Source organism: Amphiprion ocellaris, chromosome 2 (genome assembly GCF_022539595.1).
Source record: "Amphiprion ocellaris isolate individual 3 ecotype Okinawa chromosome 2, ASM2253959v1, whole genome shotgun sequence".
Classification (NCBI taxonomy): domain Eukaryota; kingdom Metazoa; phylum Chordata; class Actinopteri; family Pomacentridae; genus Amphiprion; species Amphiprion ocellaris.
In genome coordinates, this window is record NC_072767.1 from 28,728,687 (window position 1) to 28,741,024 (window position 12,338).

General features: G+C 37.3%; 1 long non-coding RNA gene across 1 annotated transcript in view; it reads left to right on the plus strand.

Moving 5' to 3' along the window:
- The first annotated feature begins 1,383 nt into the window (after positions 1–1,383).
- Positions 1,384–12,338, plus strand: part of LOC129350116 (uncharacterized) — a 19,853-nt gene continuing 8,898 nt past the window's right edge. The window contains exons 1-2 of the long non-coding RNA XR_008603362.1: positions 1,384–2,058; positions 6,404–6,768. This is a non-coding gene — a long non-coding RNA (uncharacterized LOC129350116). The remainder of the gene's footprint in view (positions 2,059–6,403; positions 6,769–12,338) is intronic.

Below are 12,338 nucleotides of genomic sequence, written 5' to 3' on the forward strand. Positions count from 1 at the left end.
TTGCAGTTTTGTCATTTTTCCTGTTACATTTCATGTGCTGTTTGTGCATTTTCCAACACAAGCTTGAGTGCGGTTTCTCCTCCAGACTTTTGTAACAGGGTCAGGGTCAGGAGTCACTGTAGGATACAACTTAACACGTTGTAGACTTGTCAGTCCGACACCTCTGGATAACATTGCACATCTCACTTCCAACTATGCCGTGGCACGGAGGCATTTTATCACCACTAACATAGCGCCGGAGCTCGGCCGAGCTGCCGAGGGTGTGAAGGGGACATTTTCACAGTTTTCGAAGTGAGTGAAAGCTGTGCGCTCCCGGCAGACAGACGCCTCCTCTACCCCCCACCACCCATCCCCACACCCAGCGCTCCCTCCGAGGCATGGTTAATGTGCGTTCCCTGAAAGAGGCGGAATCCACACTTATCTCTCTCCTCCAGATAAACCAGACAGGATGTCTGATTCTGTTCCTTCGATTCATCCCTGCTCCGGAAGGAAGGGGAAAAAAGGAGGAAGGGGTTCAAACATTAACTTGTGGATTAGAAAGAGGTTCCCAGGAGCATCCAAAATCAGAGAGCGTGACAGAGACTGTGGGAGTGACATGTGCAAACATGATCAAGTGTAATTACATGGAGAAGCCTCCTTGTTTCTATCAAAGGGCTTCTTTTAGCCACTGTTCAAGGTGCTGGACGTGTAAAATGTATTCATGTGCTCCTGCAAACCAAAAGCCATTGTGAGGCTGATTCAGTCATTACATGGTGAAAAGGTGTAAATCCCATTCTGAGTAAAATGACTGTTGGCTCTTTTGAATTTCTGATTCCTCCAACAAATGGGCTGGATAACGTGCTGCACCATGACGAATGCTGTGTAGGTTTCTAAGAAGACTATACTGATCATTATCCATTTTACACAGTGAAAAGATGCAAATCCAATCAGCTGCAGAATCAGCTGCCGAATTTCAAGTCTTTTATTTATTAACAAAACACCAGAGTGAAATATAGATAAAGAGTAGTGAATGAAATATGCCCTCAGAAAATCCACAACAATATGTTTTCCTGCCATTCCGCTCAAACTCATTTACTGTAAAATTCAGCTGAAGAACAAGAATCAGTTGGCAGATGTTAATGTGTCGACCTACAAAAAGAAGGGCAAGTCATTAACAGCCATTTAGTTGCTCATTTACAAGTCAAAAGCCTTGTCGTCTTGGTTTAAACAATGAAATTTGGTTAAAATGGAAGGTTTTATTTTGTTTACGGTAAACTGACTTTTATGTCTTCAGATAAAATGAGTTGTAGTAATAATATTATCTGTGCTTGCTCTCCATCCATCTCTGTGAAATATGTAAATATACTCCAATTTCACTGAGATGACAAAAGGTTTATAGAGTTCTACAGAACACATTTTGACACGTATTAAAAGCCCAGGCATGAATGAGAAAATTAATGATGGCCGAGTTCTTTTTAGCTGCCTCAGTTTCGGTGTTTTGGTAATGTGCATACAGGTTCACATGCTGCCATTGTCTCCAATTTCAACTCCTTTAACTTCTCGTACTCCTCCTCCAGGATGACCTCTGCATGTTCACTTTAGCCTCCAGTGCGGGATCCATCTTTGTTTTGAGCTTTTGGGCATCATATCGGATTTGTGTAAACTCTGGCAGGCCGAAGAAACCACCAACTGCCAACAACAGCATGGGAACTCCATATTTCACCGTTTTGTTCCTCTGCAGGGTTCTTAAAGTTAAACATGACTTTATTCTTCAGCTACAGGTCCATTTTGTAAAAGCTAACGGCGAGCAGGTCACAGCCGGGACACGCTTCCTGGTTCGGTCCGCTCCGCTAAACTGTCCGTACAGTTACGAGGACACGAAGAAGGTTCCTTGTAATAGCATGACTGTGATGATTTAATAGAGCAGAGCCACCTCTAGCACTTTTTATAAAGGTAAACAATATCACAGCGGCACAGAAGGGAAGTCAAGCTATCTGGATCGCCCCCTGTTGGATGATTGCTGTAGAGGTTATTAGCCTCAACCCCCAACTACGGGCCACAAGCCAAACTAATCTAAATGTAAGTATGTTTAAAATGGATTGTTTCAAGCAATGGTTTGTGTTATATGAGGTTCATCTTGCACATTTATGTTTGCTCAAGCGTTAATTTTCCTGATCAGTTTGTCATTGATTAGTCATTTGATGCTATAAAAAATAATGAAGTGACTGTCATTATGATTGACAGCTGCTTACAATAGTGAATAGAAGAGTGGAGGCAAATACAGACGTCTGTTTGAAAAAACACTGATATCTGGCTTCCAATTTGGCTACTAAGGCAACAGTTAAGGGAAACTTCACATGTAGTGAGCGACTGCCTGCATTGTTTGTTTTGCTTTCTCATATCTTAAGGATGTAAAGCTGTGTTAGACATGTTAGGTAAATCCTTAATGCTGCTGAAAGCTATTGTCAGATTTGTAAAACATTAGTCTTTGTGTGAAAATTCACAGTTTTCTTCACATAGAGACCACATTAGACCAGGTCCAGATTTAAAACTGCTATATATAGACAGGTCAAATCTAGACTAAATTATGCCAGAGAGACTAAAGAGTCTTTAAAACACAGTCTCTGATCTGTTAAACCTCTATTTTTTGTGTGTTTATTTCTAAATATGAAACAAGGGATTCACTGCTTCTTTAGACATTAGATGATGCAAATGATAGGCGTATTAGGAGTGACATATAGAGTATAGCAATAGAATACCAGCTGGCCTCACCATTTTTTAAAATTCAGAATGAAATTAAATTGACTCACAAGATGATTATGTTTGCATATATAGTAAATGTTCAAAAATATCTCTTTTCTATCACTTAGCTAATTTGAAAAATAAATAATTACAGAGAAAAGAAATATAGGTTATGCACCTTGTTCTAACCTTAATATCTGAGGTAACCAGGTTAATTTGTATCATATAGAGACTACTGTAAGGACTTGACTTTAAAATTAAATTTTGTATTTTGCACAATTTTCTAAGGTTTTAACTTTAATATTGAAACTTGTTTGGTAAATTTCCAACACCAGCCTTATCTCTCTACTGCAAAGCACTTTAGCTCAACGACTGTTAGTTTAGATGTTCTGTATAAATAACTGTGATTAGTCCTATTTATTATCTAACCCCTGGCCCCTTGTCATTTTGTAAAAGTGGCCTCCTGGCAAAACAAGTGGAGAATCCTTGGTCTACAGTAACACCTGTGACACATTTTGCTGCTATGATGAGTCAAAATGTTTGCAGTGAGACAGTCAGTGAGTATCATAATTGCCATAAAGTACACATGTTCTCTGTGGCACAAAGAGGAGTGAACACACAAACCTGACTGGTATGAAAATTTTGGCCCCAATAAAAAAATGAATAGAAAGGGATCTAATATTCTATCCTATGTACAATTAAGTAGTTTCTACCAGTCCATGGGTTTTGTTGTTTTTCAGTGTCGCTTCACTGGTAGGACACACTTTCACTGTGAAACACTAAAACCATGCAATTTCAGTGCAGCGTGTTTATATGTCTTATGTCTTTATCCACCTCAGCTCACTATTTACCAGTCCAACATGAATTTTGACACTGTGATTAACTAGAAGGCAGCCAGACCTGACAGCAACATGAAAGACTCCATGTTTGTAGCCTACACTGCCATCTTGTGCAGGAATACTGGAGTATAGTCACAACACTTTGGAAAGGTTGATTGGTCACTGACTGAAAATATAGATCTCTGAGGCCTTAAATATGCCAATTTTGCACAATGTGTTAATTTCCAACTATTTTTTACAGATTAGTGCAGATGTTCCTCATTTAAGCAACACTTGGGACATCCCAAAGTGTTTCCAAGCTAGATGACATATATTATGTCTCTGAGCTATGTGTCAGTCCTGGTGTCTCTTACCAGTCTGATGTCTTGGAAGACACTGAGGATGCCACAACCACCTTAATTCTCTTTCATTTGTTGAGAATGAGCAGGGCCACTGTTTACATCTGAGTTCCTGAATCCATGACCCTATAGCATACACTCAGAGCTCTCAGTCTGAATTGAGGGAACAAGCACAGGACAGTATAGAGTGTAAGACAAATGTAAGACAAACAGATAATCTCATCTGTCTTCTTTGACCTCATCAGTTGAGTACAACTGAGGCTTCTCATCACTGGAACTTCAGATCAATCATCCTCAACCAGACCACAATGCATGTGGCACATGCAGTCGGGCTCAGGGCTCACATTATATCAATGACAATAACAAGGCTCATCAAGGGGCTGGACCCATTCACAACGCATAATGTGCATCAGTTACATCAACGCCTGCCAGCATGATACACACACACACACACACACACACACACACACACACACACACACACACACACACACACACACACACACACACACACACACACACACACACACACACACGTGCCTGAGGGAAAGGCTGCTGAAGCAGACGATGTAAGGTCTGAGGTCTGCACCATAATGGGGGGGCTTTGTCTCAAGGAAAGCCTCTGCATTAACAAGATGAAACAAGTCCTCCTCTCTGTTGATAGATCTCGTATGAATCCCAAAGTAACTCCAAAGAAAGCAGGTTTTGCAGGAATAGGGTCAAGTAATTAGTGACTGTGGGTGTGTTCCAGTCACTGTTGCAGAGTTCAGATTTGGAAGCTGTTCAGTTTGGCAAAGCCTCAGTACACGTATTGCCTATGCCACCCACAGATCTTTAATGAATTCCTCTGATCCCAACTTTCATAAAGAAGGCATTTGGAAAAGATTTCACAGATCAGCGTGCGTCATCATAGCCTTTCAAGTTACTTCAACCGTGGAACATTTGAATTAGAATCTGCAGTATATTTAAGTCTTTTTTGGGTGTGGGAGTTTAAGGCTCTAAACTGTTTCTTTATATTTGCCTAAAGCTTCCATAATGAGCAAGATATGGACCTTATCATGTACAGGAAAAATAAAAAAACCTTTAAAACCGTGCCAGGAGATGCTCTTATTAAAGGAATGAGAAAGTTATCTCTCCAAAACATGAATCAAAAATGAAACAAAAAAATATTTTGCGCAGATGATCAAGGACATTTAGAAACAGGGCTGTTGCAATAATTATCGCAGTCACTTCCAATAACAGAAGCAGGATCATTCGTGTCCATTCTCTTGCTGCTGTGAGCTAATTTGTTTGGGGTTTGCGTCTGTGTTTTCATCTTCTTAAATGTTTTGCTTGCATTTCTGGACATGAAGTCATTTGACACATTTGGTCACAGCGATGTGTCGCTTTACAGGGAAATCCTGTCTTTTCAAAAGATAGCAATGCTGATTATGTTGTCAGGATGGATTTACGTCTGGGTAAAAACTGTCCAGTTACCCCTACTCTGTGTACTCTGCTATATACTGTATATTGTAATTTAGGAGGCAGCTGTCATATTGAGTTTTGCTATTATCCACTACATATAACGAGGCTCAGGGTCCGTCTGAATGCAGTGGATGTGATTATAAAATCTTTGCCCGTCTCTCCTCACACACACAATTTGCTATTCATTCAAACTGAGATTCGAACAAATGATGAAAACAGGAGTTTCAGAAATCATTTTTACAGAATGGGAATAGCAGGTATGCTCCCAGCTTTAGACTGTCTGCTCAAACAGTAAAACACTGCTGACCCCTCCTGGCCTGTGTGACTGAAGGTGTCGAAGCAGTAACAACAGAATGACAGTGAGAAAGAGCATGTAGGACGCACAGAATGTAGGTTGAAGGCTGATTTATATATGTATATAGACAGAATATATTAAAGATGTATAAGGTGTACAGCCTTTTCGTTCCCTTTTTTATTAAAAAAATGTCATAGACCGCAGTAAATGTTAACAAAAACATTTGTGTACATTGCTTTCTTTGTAAATAGTGCAGAAAATTCAGGATCTATTACTGAATAAATATTGTAATCACCAAACAATTAACTATTAATTAATTAGAGCTTATTTTCACAGGAAATTCACTACAGAAGCTGTTGAGATGGCAGGTACTGGCACTCTACTAAGCAAGGCCAGTTATTGTGCTGCTCTCTGATTTAGTTTTTTACATTAAACTCAAATATTAAGTTATTAAATCATCAGTACAAAATTTGAAATTGCACTGAACAGGAATACGTGGGTGCACTAGCTTTAGCTAAGACTACCTCACCAGGTAGTAACTAGGGTTGCCACCCGTCCCTTAAAATGCGGAAACGTCCTTTATTCGACAGTTAATTGTTGCGTCCCGTATTGAATCAATACGGGACGCAAGTAGTTCCGTATTTTCATAAATGCCCCGTACACGTCTGTCACACACTCATCAAAACTGCATAATGAATCAAATAAAACACAGGAAATATTAAGGGCAGCTAATTTCATCTTCGTAGGACCCATGTAGCGAGGACCCGATGCCAGGTCCAGTGGACAGACTTCAGACGTCTCTGTGTGTCCGGTCCTGTCTCTGGTTGCCAGGATACAGACGCTGCTGCACCCGCACGTTTAAAAATGTCTACACCTGAAACTCCACCACGTCTAAAGAAGCAAAAACGTTTGCAAATGTACAGACTGGAGTGGGAAGAGTGGAACCCCTGGCAATGGGTACAAGGCAAACTGTGTTTTCTGTTGCTCATGGACTGGCTGAAGTAAGGCAGCATCAGGAGACAAACATGGAGGAAATATGAGAGAGAACAGAGAGAACCCAACCAGCAGGTCACAGTTTATCATCATCTAATCATCTCCTGAAGTCGATATGGTAAGGGGACATCATGATGAAATCACCTAGATTTCATACGGTATATGGCTGTGAATTTACCACACGATGCCTATAATAATGCTGATGTGGCCATAGACTCTACACTATTTTAGTGACTCGGTAAATGCCTAAGTTGGTTATTATTTTTTAATGCTTTTTAGTTTTAATAAACATTTATTTAATAGCCTATATGTCATCAAACATGGCCTTTGCCTAAAAAGAATAATATTTCATTGCACAAGTAAAAGTATAGTAATTTTTAAAACTGTTCAAATTATTATATGTTGCTTAAAAAAAAAAAAAAAAAACACCTCATAGTAATATGTCAATTAAAAAAGCCTATAGTATAACTTGTTGCCCAACAAACGTCATAGTATGGCCTTTGGTCCAGAAAATGTCCATAGTATAGCATGTCGTCCAAAACACATCATAGAATAGCATGTCGTCCTAAAAAAGTCATAGTATAGCACGTCTCCCAAAAAACGTCATAGTATAGCATGTCGTCCAAAAAACGTCATAGTATAGCATGTCGTCCAAAAAACATCATAGTATAGCATGTCGTCAAAAAAACATCATAGTATAGCATGTCATCCTAAAAAAGTCATAGTTTAGCATGTCGCCCAAAAAACGTCATAGTATAGCCTTTGGTCCAACAAACGTCATAGTATAGCATGTCGCCCAAAAAACGTCATAGTATAGCATGTCATCCAAAAAACATCATAGTATAGCCTTTGGTCCAAAAAATGTCATAGTATAGCCTTTGGTCTAAAAACGTCATAGTATAGCATGTCGTCCAAAACACATCATAGTATAGCATGTCGCTCCAAGAACGTCATAGTATAGCATGTGGGCCAAAAAACGTCATAGTATAGCATGTCGTCCAAAAAAAGTCATAGTATAGCATGTTCAACAAACATCATAGTGTAGCATGTCGTCCAAAAAAGTCATAGTATAGCATGTCGTCCAAAAACCGTCATAGTATAGCATGCCGTCCAAAAAACGTCATAGTGTAGCATGTCGCCCAAAAAACGTCATAGTATAGCATGTCGTCCAAAAAACGCCATCGTATAGCATGTTGTCCAACAAACGTCATAGTATAGCATGTCGTCCAAAAAACGTCATAGTGTAGCATGTTGCCCAAAAAACGTCATAGTATAGCATGTCGTCCAAAAAACGCCATGGTATAGCATGTTGTCCAACAAATGTCATAGTATAGCATGTCGCCCAAAAAACGTCATAGTATAGCATGTCGTCCAAAAAACGTCATAGTATAGCATGTCGTCCAAAAAACATCATCCTATAGCATGTCGCTCTTGAAACGTCACAGTATAGCATGTCGCTCTAAAAATGTCATAGCATAGCATGTCGCTCTAAAAACGTCATAGTATAGCATGTCGATCTAAAAATGTCATAGTATAGGATGTCACTCTAAAAACGTCATAGTATAGCCTTTGGTTCAAAAAACATCATAGCGTAGCATGTCGTCCAAAGAACATCATAGTAGAGCATGTCGCTCTAAAAACGTCATAGTATAACATGTCACTCTAAAAACGTCATAGTATAGCATGTCACCCAAAAAACGTCAGAGTATAGCATGTCGTTCAAAAAACGTCATCCTATAGCATGTCACTCTTGAAATGTCACAGTATAGCATGTCGCTCTAAAACCGTCATACTATAGCATGTCGATCTATAAACGTCATAGTATAGCATGTCGCTCTAAAAACGTCATAGTATATTATGTCACTCTAAAAACGTCATAGTATAGCATGTCGTCCAAAAAATGTCATAGTATAGCATGTCGCTCTAAAAACGTCATAGTATAGCATGTCGCTCTGAAAACGTCATAGTATAGCCTTTCTTCCAAAAAACGTCATAGTATAGCATGTCGCTCAAAAAACGTCATAGTATAGCATGTCGCTCTAAAAATGTGACAGTCTAGCCTTTCGTCCAAAAAACTTCATACTATAGCATGTCACTCAAAAAAACGTCATAGTATAGCATGTCACTCAAAAAACGTTTTTCGTGGTCTCCTTTACATTATTTCATCATATGGCACGTTTTTACAACATGTTTGAAAAATCGCATTTTTTTTCGACATAGTATAGTTAGGCATTTTTTTTGCGCCAAAATTCATGATGATTTTTTTTCAAAGAAAACCTTTCTGGAGTGTTTTTTATGCCCTCCTTTACAGTATTTCATCATATGGCACGTTTTTACAACATGTTTGAAAAATCGCATTTTTTTTCGACATAGTATAGTAAGGCGTTTTTTTTGCGCCAAAATTCATGATGATTTTTTTTTCAAAGAAACCCTTTCTGGAGTGTTTTTCACGCCCTCCTTTACATTATTTCATCATATGGCACGTTTTTACAACATGTTTGAAAAATCGCATTTTTTTCCGACATAGTATAGTAAGGCTTTTTTTTTGCGCCGAAATTCATGATTTTTTTTTCAAAGAAAACCTTACCATAGTGTTTTTCACACCCTCCTTTACATTATTTCATCATATGGCACGTTTTTACAACATGTTTGAAAAATCGCTTTTTTTTTCGACATAGTATAGTAAAGCGTTTTTTTTGCGCCAAAATTCATGATGTTTTTTTTCAAAGAAACCCTTTCTGGAGTGTTTTTCACGTCCTCCTTTACATTATTTCATCATATGGCACGTTTTTACAACATGTTTGAAAAATCGCATTTTTTCTCGACATAGTATAGTAAAGCGTTTTTTTTGCGCCAAAATTCATGATGATTTTTTTTTCAAAGAAAACCTTTCTGGAGTGTTTTTCACGCCCTCCTTTACATTATTTCATCATATGGCACGTTTTTACAACATGTTTGAAAAATCGCATTTTTTCTCGACATAGTATAGTAAGGCGTTTTTTTTGCGCCAAAATTCATGATGTTTTTTTTTTCAAAGAAACCCTTTCTGGAGTGTTTTTCACGCCCCCCTTTCCATTATTTCATCATATGGCACATTTTTACAACATGTTTGAAAAATCGCATTTTTTTTCGACATAGTATAGTAAGGCGTTTTTTTTGCGCCGAAATTCATGATGATTTTTTTTTCAAAGAAAACCTTTCTGGAGTGTTTTTCACGTCCTCCTTTACATTATTTCATCATATGGCACGTTTTTACAACATGTTTGAAAAATCGCATTTTTTCTCGACATAGTATAGTAAGGCGTTTTTTTTGCGCCAAAATTCATGATGATTTTTTTTTCAAAGAAAACCTTTCTGGAGTGTTTTTCACGCCCTCCTTTACATTATTTCATCATATGGCACGTTTTTACAACATGTTTGAAAAATCGCATTTTTTTTCGACATAGTATAGTAAGGCGTTTTTTTTGCGCCAAAATTCATGATGATTTTTTTTTCAAAGAAACCCTTTCTGGAGTGTTTTTCACGCCCTCCTTTACATTATTTCATCATATGGCACGTTTTTACAACATGTTTGAAAAATCGCATTTTTTTTCGACATAGTATAGTAAGGCTTTTATTTTGCGCCGAAATTCATGATGATTTTTTTTCAAAGAAAACCTTACCATAGTGTTTTTCACACCCTCCTTTACATTATTTCATCATATGGCACGTTTTTACAACATGTTTGAAAAATCGCTTTTTTTTTCGACATAGTATAGTAAAGCGTTTTTTTTGCGCCAAAATTCATGATGTTTTTTTTCAAAGAAACCCTTTCTGGAGTGTTTTTCACGTCCTCCTTTACATTATTTCATCATATGGCACATTTTTACAACATGTTTGAAAAATCGCATTTTTTCTCGACATAGTATAGTAAAGCGTTTTTTTTGCGCCAAAATTCATGATGATTTTTTTTTTCAAAGAAAACCTTTCTGGAGTGTTTTTCACGCCCTCCTTTACATTATTTCATCATATGGCACGTTTTTACAACATGTTTGAAAAATCGCATTTTTTTTTCGACATAGTATAGTAAGGCGTTTTTTTTGCGCCGAAATTCATGATGATTTTTTTTTTAAAGAAACCCTTTCTGGAGTGTTTTTCACGCCCTCCTTTACATTATTTCATCATATGGCACATTTGTACAACATGTTTGAAAAATCTCATTTTTTCTCGACATAGTATACCAAGGCGTTTTTTTTGCGCCAAAATTCATGATGATTTTTTTTTCAAAGAAAACCTTTCTGGAGTGTTTTTCCCACCCTCCTTTACATTATTTCATCATATGGCACGTTTTTACAACATGTTTGAAAAATCGCTTTTATTTCCGACATAGTCTACTAAGGCCTTTTTTTTGCGCCACAATTCATGATGTTTTTTTTTCAAAGAAACCCTTTCTGGAGTGTTTTTCACGCCCTCCTTTACATTATTTCATCATATGGCACATTTTTACAACATGTTTGAAAAATCTCATTTTTTCTTGACATAGTATAGTAAGGCGTTTTCTTTGCGCCAAAATTCATGATGTTTTTTTTTCAAAGAAAACCTTTCTGGAGTGTTTTTCACGCCCTCCTTTCCATTATTTCATCATATGGCACGTTTTTACAACATGTCTGAAAAATCGCTTTTTTTTTTCGACATAGTATAGTAAGGCGTTTTTTTTGCGCCAAAATTCATGATGTTTTTTTTCAAAGAAACCCTTTCTGGAGTGTTTTTCACGCCCCCCTTTCCATTATTTCATCATATGGCACATTTTTACAACATGTTTGAAAAATTGCTTTTATTTCCGACATAGTATAGTAAGGCCTTTTTTTTGCCCCACAATTCATGATGTTTTTTTTTCAAAGAAAACCTTTCTGGAGTGTTTTTCACGCCCTCCTTTACATTATTTCATCATATGGCACGTTTTAACAACATGTTTGAAAAATTGCTTTTTTTTTCGACATAGTATAGTAAGGCGTTTTTTTTTGCGCCAAAATTCATAATTTTTTTTTTTTCAAAGAAACCCTTTCTGGAGTGTTTTTCACGCCCCCCTTTCCATTATTTCATCATATGGCACATTTTTACAACATGTCTGAAAAATCGCTTTTTTTTTCGACATAGTATAGTAAGGCGTTTTTTTTGCGCCAAAATTCATGATTTTTTTTTTCAAAGAAAACCTTTCTGGAGTGTTTTTCACACCCTCCTTTACATTATTTCATCATATGGCACGTTTTTACAACATGTTTGAAAAATCTCATTTTTTCTCGACATAGTATAGTAAGGCGTTTTTTTTGCGCCAAAATTCATGATGATTTTTTTTTCAAAGAAACCCTTTCTGGAGTGTTTTTCACGCCCTCCTTTACATTTTTTCATCATATGGCACGTTTTTACAACATGTTTGAAAAATCTCATTTTTTCGCGACATAGTATAGTAAGGCGTTTTTTTTGCGCCGAAATTCATGATGATTTTTTTTTCAAAGAAAACCTTTCTGGAGTGTTTTTCACGCCCTCCTTTGCAGTATTTCATCATATGGCACGTTTATACAACATGTTTGAAAAATTGCATTTTTTTCGACATAGTATAGTAAGGCGTTTTTTTTGCGCCAAAATTCATGATGATTTTTTTTTCAAAGAAACCCTTTCTGGAGTGTTTTTCACGCCCTCCTTTACATT